General features: G+C 32.2%; 1 pseudogene across 1 annotated transcript in view; it reads right to left on the bottom strand.

Moving 5' to 3' along the window:
* LOC143229782 (uncharacterized) overlaps window positions 1–13397 on the bottom strand; it is a 74068-nt pseudogene that overhangs the window by 38124 nt on the left and 22547 nt on the right. Inside the window, exon 4 of the transcript XR_013016073.1 lies at window positions 12282–12347. The product of XR_013016073.1 is annotated as an uncharacterized LOC143229782 (transcript). The remainder of the gene's footprint in view (window positions 1–12281; window positions 12348–13397) is intronic.

The following is a 13397-nucleotide window of genomic DNA, read 5'->3' as shown; positions in this document are numbered from 1 at the left end:
CAAATAATTCACATAATTTTTTCTTCATCTGAAAATGTATTTCAGTAGATACTCACATCCACAACAGAAATGCTATTTTCCTTGCACGTCTGTCTATGAGATTTGCATGCCACTATCCTAAAGGCAAGTCCAACCTAAATTCATGTAATTAAAAAGAACTGTGCTTGTGCATGATGACATCATCAAGCATCAAAAGCCCTCCACCAATAGGAGGACAACACAATCTCCATGTGCAAAAACTCTCACAATGCATTTGCAAGAGTAATAATATCATTTTTTGACAGGATAAGAAAAATGTGCACCAGAAGTGGGGATGATGGATGAGAAATGAGAAGATGTGAATAACTATATATGAAATACATTTTCAGGTAAGGAAAGTGTTAACTTCTGAGACAATAACTTCTGCCCACAGAAATACTAGAGTCCCATGATGAAATGATGGAAGGGCCAGTGCAAAATTTTACCTCAATAAACTTCCTTCAAAAAATGTTCAAAGGAAAGCTCATGGGGTATGACACCTGATGGCAATATGTGTAAAGCAACCGATGTGAAATCAATCGTACAGCATGTGCTCATTAGGGATAACTTATATAATACTGACAGTTTCACCAACTCTGATCCACTTCTCACTATATTGTGCTAAGCTCAAACAATGAGGATTCTTCATGGTTCAACCCCTCCAGCTGTCTCCCATGCATCACTCAAAGAAGGGATGGGGATTTGTATAGAGAAAACCTATACAAGCATGCAGATTTCCAGCTACAAAGGCCTTTTAACCCCCTTGCCCACAGTATTCCTTTACTGCACATGACACAAAGTTTTGTTTTAAATTAAAATATTAAACAGCTTTTTGTTTGCATTGTACCAATTAGTACAGCATAAAATCTAAGCTTATAATCCATATATTAATATCATATTTGTTTTATGTTCTTAATTCTATAAAGCAATAATAAAACAAAATCCTGAACTTTCTGTATTGTGTCAGACATAATACATCTTCTCTAGACATCTTTTCATCTTTATCCACCATCTCTCCAAAACATACAAAATCATTTAAATAAACCAGTATTTAACTAAGACAGTTTTATTTCTCTAACAGGGTGGTTCACCTTTGAATGCATTACCTCCAGATGTCATGGAGGTAGCAAGCTTAAATGAGTTTAAGAAAAGGCTCAATAAAGATGAGAATTACAGGGGTGGGCTTTAATAGTTTTTAAATTAATTTAATTTAGAGAGTGGAACAGTTGAGATGGATCAATAGGTCCCATATTGTCCCAAAATGTGATGACATCATCATGAGCACAAGTGCAGAGGGGGAGTTATGGTGCATGGAGGTCATATTACCCTCCTGTTGGTGAAAGATTGTTGTTACAATGATGACTTTATCGTGCAACCAGTACAGTTCATGTTAAACACAAATTTAGATTGAGAGTTATCTCAAGGCTAGAGGCATGCAAATCTCATAGGCAGATGTGTGAGAAAGATAATATTTCTACATATAAAGACAAGTTATTGCTTTAAAAAGAGTTTTTCTTTATCATAATTAGCATGATCTAAATACAATTGTTGGAAGAAGTAAAGGTGCATTTAGCAATTTGAAAATTGGATCAAAGTCCTGTAGAAACTCAATGAAAAATACTGTTTTCATTTAATACTTACAAATAAATAATATGCATCACATGCAAACCACTTTAGTACATCATAATCTAAATATTTAAAGCTGGAAAACGTAACTAATTACCTACGAGCAGCAATTATATCCATTAGTGTCATGTAAGCTAATCAGTTAACCAAAATTATAATTAAATTAACTAAAATTAGTATTTTTACTTATTACTGTTTTTCATTATTTTAACAATTTATTAATCAAAATTACAATTAAATCACTGTTATGAAAATGATCAAAACTGGGGCTTCTAACTGTCTGTTCTTGATTCTTTCAAAAGTATAAGAAATTAAAATATTGGAACTATGGTTATTTGCTATTAATCTTACAAGTTATTTTTTTACTTCAAACTTGTTCAGCTTTGATGGTCTTGGGTGTGATTTCCATTGCTACCATTTTTGCTCACCCTGTTTTTGCTATAGCAAAACTATTAAGGCCAATGAAGGAAATTAAATGGTTAGCAGCAACATGCCCCCAACCCCCTCCATTTATGCTTGTATCTACCATGGATTGAAAGAGACTGTATTCATTAATTGATCAAGTCATTAATGAATGGAAAAATTGACTAGTCAATTATAAAATATAACTAAACACCCAGTTCTGTCAAATGTTAGTTTTTGTTTTTACTGAAAAATATATCACACTTGCATACAAAAGTATTCATTTTACTTAGTGCTCAAAACTGACTGTTAAACAAATATTTAACAAGTAATACTATTTGAAAATTACTTCTAAAAGTACATTATGTAGATTCTATATCTAATCTGTAAAAAACTAATTTTATTTCTTTCATATATACAAATTCAATTTTACATTATTAGTATTAATATGGACTTCAAATGGATATTTACCTCTGAAATACTAAAAGCCTTTCCTTGTTGGATTTGCTCTCATATTGTCAACAATCATGTGGCTTAAGTTATGAAATTTTTGACACATTGTACAACATGCAACAACTCAGCCAATATTCTCCAGTCTCCCACTTTCTTAGTCTTACTGCACACATTTTGGGAGAATAATCACATTTTGCTTGCCTGCCATAATCCAGATTTCTTACTGACAGTCAAGATTGAAAAAAACATGTAACTTCTAATTGTGAGAAGTTAGGTAGAAATGTATTTCAAAAGTAGATATCTGTTAAAGTTAATTCTAATAACAAAAATTTAAAAATTCAAATCAGGTAACCATTTTGTTGAAATACTAAAAGCCAAAATATATGTACTCAGATGGAGAAGAAAAACCAGAGATAATCAAATGTCCACTGATTCACCAACTGGGATCTTAGGCAAGAAGGTAACAACCAAGACCATAATAAATGAAAGATGTAATGAAGTAAAATTTGAGTAGAATCCAGAACAAAAGTAAAAGATAATGAAGTGGGATCATGGGAGAATTAAGACCAGCTTCATAAGCGACTAAAACGAGCACACTTGGAAAGAAAGGCACTCTTCTCAGCAAGTTATCTTATCATCCCAGTCACACATTAAATAATACATACAAAATAAAGGCAAACTGGCAGTATGTGCTCATAGGTGGTAGCATAGCAGGTATTCAGGTTCAATGTGTAATATTTTGTCATGTAACTTTAGTGGAAGATTATTATAGAAATAGACCAATAATAACTGATGACTGGACACTCCTTGAACTAAGTTTCTCTACATCATCATCTGAAAAGGACAGTCAAGTCACAAAAGTAGGCCAGTCAGTGATTGCTAAAAAAAATAGCAATTTGCACAGAAAGCAGTTCACCATTCTAGTTAGAACCATGAGACATGATATAAAAAAAATGGTGATCTCATCTCTGATGTTTCAAATGTTACAAAAATGTGCATATTATTCATTAGCCTCAAGATGAAATTTTATGTTTAATTTCAGAGAGCATCACACCTACTCATGGAGCATCAGCTGTAGGTGATGATGTAACATGACATTTGCAGATGGACAAATCTATTCAAACATGGACCCTCATATTATTAAAAAAAAAAGCTGATTTTGTTTTTTAACTGAGTGAATCCTTAAACACAGGTATCGTTGTAACTGTAAAAAGGAGCACCGAGTTATCTAATAACCATGCACAATCCAAGTATCGACCCCTAGCAATAGCTAAGCAAGCAATAATGAAAAAAAGACCTCAACTAAGAACTACATCTGCATTACAGAATCACAATTGGAGTTAAATGGAATTCTAAAGCTGAAGAGACAGTAAGGTGATGTAAAATAATTTTAAGGACATATTCAGATTTGTCCACATGCTGGGCTACAGAGTATCTTCTAAAAGATACTGTGACATGTATATCAAAGATATCTCTATATAACTAGTTTGAAAATATGTAATTCAAAAGTTTTGGATCAGTCAGGGAAGGTATCACAATAAATAAGAAATACTGGTTACTTTCACTCCCAACTATATCTTAAATAAGAAGACTCATTGTGGGTATAATGAGTACCCACATATAAATAAAATAAAATATGTGAAGCACCAAAAACATCAGTACATTATGTTTAATACAAGAAATAAAAAAATAATGGTTCAAAAGGGAAAGAAGGGGAACTGAAAGTCATTAAAATAAAAGCTCAGAAGAAGACTTTCAACAAATGGAAACAAAAGATATCAGTTTCTGTAGCATCTAAAAGTGACAGATAAAGCAACTGTGTAACCAGTGATGTCGAGAGAAAACCCACTTGTAGAGAAATATATATGCAAAAACGGCTCGTTTAGGTTGAGAAAATATTTTACATAGAAGAGAGAACAACATTTCAACCTTCTTCGGTCATCGTAAGGTTCACAAAGAAAGAGGTAACTGACCAGAAGCTGACCACATGTTTGAAAGGGGGTTGTGTAACTGAGTGTCGGAATATAGAGGGCGGTGTTAGATGTTTGAATATATAATTTTATTTATTTTATTATATTAATATAGGTATAAAGGCATTCCTTTATATTGGTTTATTTTGGGTTTAAGTTGTTGTATAAGTAAGGCTTCTTTAATTTTGTGTTTGTTTCTTTATTTAGTATTTGAGTGTTTTCTATGGTTATGTTGTGTTCATTTGACTTGCAGTGTTCGAAAACGTGTGAAGGTGACTTTTTATGTTCTTTGAATCTGGTTTCCATTTTTCTACTTGTTTCTCCAATATAGAAGTCGTGGCAGTTATCACATTGTATTTTATAAATAATGTTGGTGTGGTGTTTGTCAGTGTAGTTTTTACATAGTATAGACCTCAGTTTTGTGCCGGGTTTTTGAATAAATTTGTTATTAACTGGAATATCATATTTTGTTACTAGTTTTTTGCCAAATGTTGGTTATTTGTCTACTGATGTCAGGAATATATGGTATACAGCAGTATATGGTTTCGTGATTTTTTGATTCGTGAGATATATTTACTTTTGTTGGTTGATTTTGCTTTCTGTCTAGGTGTGTGCGTATAATGTTTTCTACGGTTTGTGGAGGAAACTTATTGATATTGATGAAGTATTGTTTTATTTTGTCTAATTCATCGTTAATTTTATCTGGTGAGCATAGTTTTATGGCTGTGTTTATTTGGTTTCTTAGTATGTTGAGTTTTTGTTTTGTTTCATGTGCTGAGTCCCAAGGAATGTATAGTCCAGTATGGGTGATTTTTCGGTGGATTTCTGTTTTGAATTGTCTGTCGGTTCTTGTAATTTTGAGGTTAAGAAATGATATTTGATTGCTTTCTTCCTGTTCACATATGAAGTTAATGTTGGGATGTATAGAGTTAATGTGATTGAAAAAATTAAGTATGTGTTCTGTAGATTTGAATCCTGCAACCGTGTCATCTACATATCTGTACCAGTATAGTGGTGGATGTAATGCTGTGTTAATTGCTTGTGTTTTAACTTGTGTCATAAAAATATTGGCTAACCTCATAATTAACAGATCCGACCAACAATTAAACACAGATGAGATACATTTACTTAACAAAGGACTCAACTTTGCAATAGCACCTAGGTGCATTCCAACCATAGAAATCAAAACATGTTTAGAAGATCTAGCCAGGAGACTTGTGATACTTTCTACAGAAAACAAAAACAAGGAAACAACCAACAGAAAGAAGACAACTTAGATAATTTTATTGACATCCAACAGCCAAACTTCCCAGGTAAAATTACAAATTTATATTTTCCAGAAACACCTAAAAACAACATCTTAAACGATTGTTTCAAAGAATTTTCTCACAAAACCATCAACATAATTTCACAAAACAGAAAACTAAAAAACAACCTTACAAAAAGAGACATTAATTCCATTAAAAACCTAAAACAAGACAAAAACATACAAATTCTAAAAGCAGATAAAGGTAACGCCATAGTCATAATGAACACAAATGAATACACCCACAAAATGAAGAACATCCTATCAGACACGAACAAATTTAAACCAATACACACAAATCCAACAAAGACACACGAGACGCAACCTAACAAATTACTACTACAAATGAAAAAAGCCAACACAATTTCACAAACACTTTATTCCTACCAACGTAAAACCGACTCACGCACACCACAAATATACGGCATCCCCAAACTTCATAAACCAGATTGTCCATTACGACCAATAACGTCCACATATGAATCGTTTAATTACAATCTTGGTAAATACATAGCATGGGCATTCTCCAAATATGTAACATCAGCCAGCTCATTCATCAAAGACTCTTTTAATTTCAAGTCTAATCTAAATCAACTTAATCATAAAGCCTTAATGGCCAGTTTCGATGTTATATCCCTCTTTACAGAAGTTCCAACCACTGAAGCCTGCAAGATAGCCTTAAAACTCTATATCCGAGACCCTAACCCAACTGTAGACATTCCCAGTAACCAATGAGCAACCCTCATAGAATTCACCACGATAAAGACAAACTTCATGTTCAACAACCAAAACTATATACAAACAAATGGCCTAAGCATGGGCAACCCAGTATCACCAGTTCTAGCCAATATTTTTATGACACAAGTTGAAACACAAGCAATTAACACAGCATTACATCCACCACTATACTGGTACAGATATGTAGATGACACGGTTGCAGGATTCAAATCTACAGAACACATACTTAATTTTTTCAATCACATTAACTCTATACATCCCAACATTAACTTCATATGTGAACAGGAAGAAAGCAATCAAATATCATTTCTTAACCTCAAAATTACAAGAACCGACAGACAATTCAAAACAGAAATCCACCGAAAAATCACCCATACTGGACTATACATTCCTTGGGACTCAGCACATGAAACAAAACAAAAACTCAACATACTAAGAAACCAAATAAACACAGCCATAAAACTATGCTCACCAGATAAAATTAACGATGAATTAGACAAAATAAAACAATACTTCATCAATATCAATAAGTTTCCTCCACAAACCGTAGAAAACATTATACGCACACACCTAGACAGAAAGCAAAATCATCCAACAAAAGTAAATATATCTCACAAATCAAAAAATCACGAAACCATATACTGCTGCATACCATATATTCCTGACATCAGCAGACAAATAACCAACATTTGGCAAAAACTAGTAACAAAATATGACATTCCAGTTAATACCAAATTTGTTCAAAAACCAGGCACAAAACTGAGGTCTATACTATGTAAAAACTACACTGACAAACACCACACCAACATTATTTATAAAATACAATGTGATAACTGACTTCTATATTGGAGAAACAAGTAGAAAATGGAAACCAGATTCAAAGAACATAAAAGTCACCTTCACACGTTTTCGAACACTGCAAGTCAAATGAACACAACATAACCATAGAAAACACTCAAATACTAAATAAAGAAACAAACACAAAATTAAAGAAGCCTTACTTATACAACAACTTAAACCCAAAATAAACCAATATAAAGGAATGCCTTTATACCTATATTAATATAATAAAATAAATAAAATTATATATTGAAACATCTAACACCGCCCTCTATATTCCGACACTCAGTTACACAACCCCCTTTCAAACATGTGGTCAGCTTCCGATCAGTTACCTCTTTCTTTGTGAACCTGACAATGACTGAAGAAGGTTGAAACGTTGTTCGCTCTTCTATGTAAAATATTTTCTCAACCCAAACGAGCCGTTTTTGCATATATATAACTGTGTAACCAGCTTTAGAAGAAGCTGATAAGCCATTAACAAGAAACAATGCATTATGAAAAAAAAAAAACAATTATTGTGGAGTTAGAGAAAACAAGATATATATATAATTGTAACAGATTTACCATTACGTTTACTTCAATTTGGTGCATGTGATGCATACTGTTGAATTAATCACAAAACTACAGGATTTGACCACGAATGTTTACAGATTTCAAACCCTGCAAATTAGTTGACGTTAGTTAATTAACTTTGGACATTAATATTTGTTTCTACAAAGACATTAAATATCATCATCGGTAAAAAGTCAGCAGCATGATGCTAACCAAGCTAGCTAGCTTAAGCAAGGTGTGACAATATCAACTCGAATTAATTCACTCATCATGGACCTAGATCATCTATAAAACATTCAATTCTAGACCAAATATAAGATTCAGTATTCTCTGTAAGTTTGTAAAATTGATGTACATAAATCATTATTTGTAATAACAATTATTATAAATTGTATTGTTATTTGTATATTAAAATATATTTATATTGAGAAAGAAAATTGTGTATCAATCTTTGTTGGTAAATATCATAAATTTAATACATATTAATATTTCATTCACTTCTAAATTCAAATTTCTGGTTGTTTAACATAGTAATATGTATGTAACATAATAAATTGGAGACTCATCCAAAATAAACCATAATACATAACAATAATGTATCAACTCTTGAAGGTTGCTCAAAGACACTGATAGTCAGTCAGGAAAGAATGCTGGCAAGAATGTGCTACTATTCAACCCTCCCAGAAAAAGTATTCAGTGTAATGGACAAGGACCAAATAAGACCCAGCTGTGAAATGTAAATGTTCAATGTCAATAAGAAAAATGGACGTTTGAGGTTACCAATGATGTTTACAAGGTGGTAATGGGAGTGATTTTCCATGAAAAAGTCAATATAATGGATAAAATCTTTGTGATCTAGTCAAAGTAGTGAAATGAGAATTCATAATTTGGAGTAACTGATCTTGGCAAGAAAGTAAGTCTGACAAATATTAAATCACAGAGATAATGTGAAAGTTGTGAATATAGAAAATGTAGTGAATGTAGAAAACTTTAGCAAATCAAGGGTTGTAAAAAATATACTGCCTTGATTGACAACATGTAAACCCCAATGTACAATTGTGTGTGAAGTGATGCAGAATGTTGATGCATAAGAAACAGAAACTTGAGAGAAGCATACTGGATAGCTCAGATTCTTACATACTGGTATAAACTACTGTCTAAGGAACTAAAGTACCAGATTTATGTTGATTTTCCCATCACGGTGCACCAACCAGTGAGAAAAACATCTATTATTCTAGAAGATGAGAAAAAAAAAGGAGGAGATCCTACTGTCATCAACTCTTAAATCCATTCAAAACTAGAAAAACTCAACAGTGATGTAAGAGTTATGCTGTGGAAACTGGTTCAGGTGAAACTCCTGCATATACAAAATGATGCAAGATTGTTTGTTGAATTTCACACAAATCTATATGATGGTAATCTGCACTAGCCATATCTACATATAATTTTGAACTAACAGACAAAATAGGGGACATCTGTAACAGCCAGCCTTAATTTTGAAGTAATGGTCTTCAAAGAAGGCATGTAGCCAATATCATCTAGTAGCAATTCTTGGGCCACTATAGTCAGACTGAATAGTTGGATTTAACTGTGAGTCGTATAATATACATATGGTCTCCCCAAGAACGAAAGCCCACTCATCATGACAAGCAACCCACTTGAAGTAAAAGTAAAAATGTATCTCAGCATGGCTTAAGGACATGTGCCCAGCAATGGTTACTTGCAAACTCTCTCTCTTTATTAACCTGAAGAAAACCTAAGAAGGTCCAAATGTTGTTCTCTGCTTTATTTTGGTAAAAGTGTTAATACCCATACCAGCCATCCTAAGATACAAAGGAAGCCAACTGTTTTGGAGGTAACAAGATGCACACAATGAAATTGCAGCTCTACATTCCAGCACAGTATCCAATGGACCATGTCTAATACATTCAAGAACACCCTTCCAGTCAAGCAGAAGAGATAGCTTATGGAGAAGGAGCACTTTACAATACAGGATATTAGGCTAAAGTATTGAAGGCTCATAAAAGTCAGATAGTAAAAGACATTAATCTTGCAAGTGCCACAGTAAAGAAAGATTAGAAAACATTTTAAATAACTCAGGAGAATGATAAGAACACAAGATGATGCCTCTAAAAAAAATACTTGCATGACAAACAAAAAAATAAGAAAGCTATTAATAATTTGTTGACTTATAAAGGCAACAGAAATGATTTGATTATCAAGAATGTTAGATATATAAGTATTCTAAAACTTAATTATCAAACATAATTATATTACATTTAGGTGCAACAGATGTTGGTTCAACATTTAGAATGATACAATAATAAAAATTAGACAAATAGAAGTTTCTTTGGAATTAGAACTAGCTGACAAAATTTATTCTTCAAATACTGAAGGCAAAAGGCTTATGGAAAAATCAATAATGTTTATAATCATGATAAAAAGGGAGCTGCTCCTCAATTTAAACACCACACACTAATGTGAAAATCCATCACAGCAAACAATTTAGAAAAAAAACTGATCAGTAAAACTGACAATTTAGACATGGAATCTCCTTGCATGTTAGAGGAAGACTACATGAGTAAAACTGCAAAAGAAGCTGTAGAATTTTTAAAACTGGTATATTCATTCATAACAGAAATAATGTTTATTTCAGAACTGAGAGAGTTCAAAGTTAAAATGTCATTGACAGAGCTTGTGTATGTTCTACTTGAAAATGTGCAACGAAGTCAAAGTAGATAATGTGGGTAAAATGATGTCAAAGATACTCTGAAACCCAAAGCAATATGATTACTGACAGCAGAAGAGCAAACACAACAAGAAGAGACTTTTGGTATTTCATAAGAAAATCACCTGATTTGAATGATAATAATTTTCAATAACTGTAGCAATAAATTTTAGCTTTCCTCCTCAACAATCCTCTTCAATTCTGAGATGGCTCTTCACAAGACTTCTATATATAAAACATATTATCCACCTCTTAATCACTTCTAATGATGCTATTCTTTAGTTCATGTACCTTCTCCAATTCCTTGTTAGAATACAGCCCATGTGTTCTAAGTTATGAAGTTCCAATGTCAAGCATATTAATTAAACTAGAAAATTTTGATTCTCAAGAGTCATCACACAAACAACTTAATATTATCAAGATGTCTGTTTGTTTAGATTTGCAGAAATTTTTGAGTAATGAGTCTAAACAATTATGTTGAAACTTTTATTCAGATTTATTCTTTAAAATATCAATGTCTATTTCATTATACTTTTAGCAACTGCTGACAGATGATCTACATTACATCAAGGATATTCAGAACCTAAAGTCACAGGACTGTTGATGGTATGAGAGAAAATGTAACATGAAAATGTTTTTAATATTTCAGAGATAAGGCAACTGTTTGTTGGATGAAGTTTTCATTTTTTGCCCATCTCAGACATGATGAGTTGATCAGCAACCAGGTTAAACCTGTTGAATCACACAGTGGTATTATGTGTGGTCTGTCTAAACTACATAAAGCAGATGTACTAATCAGATCCACTGTACCTAATATAGTGATACATAGTTACAATTCAGCTGTCAATTTTAAGCAAATTGTCACTTCCGTTTACTAAGAATAACTTTACTGTTAAAAGAATCCTTTGATTTCTCTAATGTTGTAGAATCCTATAAATTTGATTCATTTGTTAGCATCACATTTTGATATTGTCATTTTACACTAATATTCTGCTTGACAAAGTAATCAAATTAAGTAGTGATTTAGTATCTTCTGATACCAATAAAATCAATGACCTTAACTAAAAATCAGTTTGCAAAACCACTTGAAGTTAAGACTAAAGACTTATCATGAGACCAATTGTTTACAGCCATGTTTGTCTGAATTTAACCTCTAATTTAAAAGAGGCAAGTTATATTGGGTCAATGACTTGAACCTTAGCTACCAGAATTTAGGTACAGAAGCATAAAAGCCCTTTCAATAACTCTGGGATTTAAAACTGATTAGTACAGACTGTAGTGAGAAACCAAACAGTGAACATTTCAGAATAATAGCATCAGCCAAAGATGAATAGATATTTACAAAAAAGAAAGTATTCCTAATTTGTATCCTACAACCTAAGCTGAACAATCAAGTAGCTACATTGCTGCATCTCAAACTATGATCAACTCATCATGCCTAAGATGGGTAAAAAAGCAAAAACTTCATCCAAGAAGTATGTCAAATGACCCACAAGCTTGAGGTCAAGGAGTACCCAATCAAATTTAGCTTGTCCTTTTGGTTGTTAATAAGATATCTTCCACTTTTACATAAGGAATCATTACTCAATGTACTGACTATCATTTGTTTTAGTTGTTCATTCACAAAAATAAAAACCAAGCTTACCTTGAAGCCTTCTCTTTCTTGCATACAATGGTTCAGCTGTAAATCTAGTTTGGTGAGATTTACCTGCTGATTAAAAAAAGTTACAACTGCTCAAATATATTAATGTGTAATTAAAATATCACAAACTACTTTTATAAGCTTAAGTTATTTGTTTACTATTTGTGCTTAAGCCAACACTTAATTGAACATCAAACTTTTAATAACAATCACTAACACACTAGGGATCGTCAATGTCCATAATTTTGCCAATACTTACTATTAGGCATCTCACGTGTACAGGCGTTTCTGTATAATTGAGAACACTTGTGTGTGTGTGTGTGTGTGTGTGAGAGAAACACAAAATTCAAGAACACTGAACACACAACTTATAACATCAAGACATCCACACACAGTAGAAAACCTGTTCTCTTTCATTTTACATTTGGGTTTTACAAATTGCAAGTGTTTTTAAATATTACAAATAACTGTTTTCAAGACAGATATTGAACAAATATTTTCCAGGTTAGCAGTGTATTGATACTTATTTTGTCTGATTTTATATTGCATTATTTTTGTGTGACTCAAAATTATTAAATTTACTGATAGAGCTTTGTATCAGTTTTATATTACACATAGAAATAGAGTAAATGTGCTAATATAACAGGAGAATGAAGGAGAATGTGTCATGATTTATTTTGTGTACAAAAAGAAACCTGTGCAAACACTCTCTTCAACTTAAACTTATGAAAAGAACTTTTGTTCAAAACAAACTAATACTGCAATAGTATTATAAAAATGTTACAAACACCTGGTGAGAGTATTTCCTGCTACTGACTGCATACATTCACTCAAAAGTGTATATTTCTCAAGCTTTAAACAAAGAAGTAAATATACACTGTAAACAAAAACTGTCTAAAATCAAGCTATATGCAACACCAAGTGAACCATATTTATAACAGTCTCAGGCTGCATGCAAATAATGCAATATAAAATCAAACCAAAGGAACTTTATAAACAAATAGGCTTAAAATTTGTGATAAAAATCACATATAACTTCATATATGATTTTTCTACAATCTTTTAAAATTGTCCATTTGGATTCAAAACCAGAGGTGTTATAAAAATAGTGATTCAAAT

This window comes from Tachypleus tridentatus, chromosome 10 (assembly GCF_004210375.1).
Source record: "Tachypleus tridentatus isolate NWPU-2018 chromosome 10, ASM421037v1, whole genome shotgun sequence".
In the NCBI taxonomy this organism is placed as follows: Eukaryota; Metazoa; Arthropoda; class Merostomata; order Xiphosura; family Limulidae; genus Tachypleus; species Tachypleus tridentatus.
Note: the sequence above shows the minus strand (reverse complement) of the source record. Positions and strands in the feature narration are given on the sequence as shown.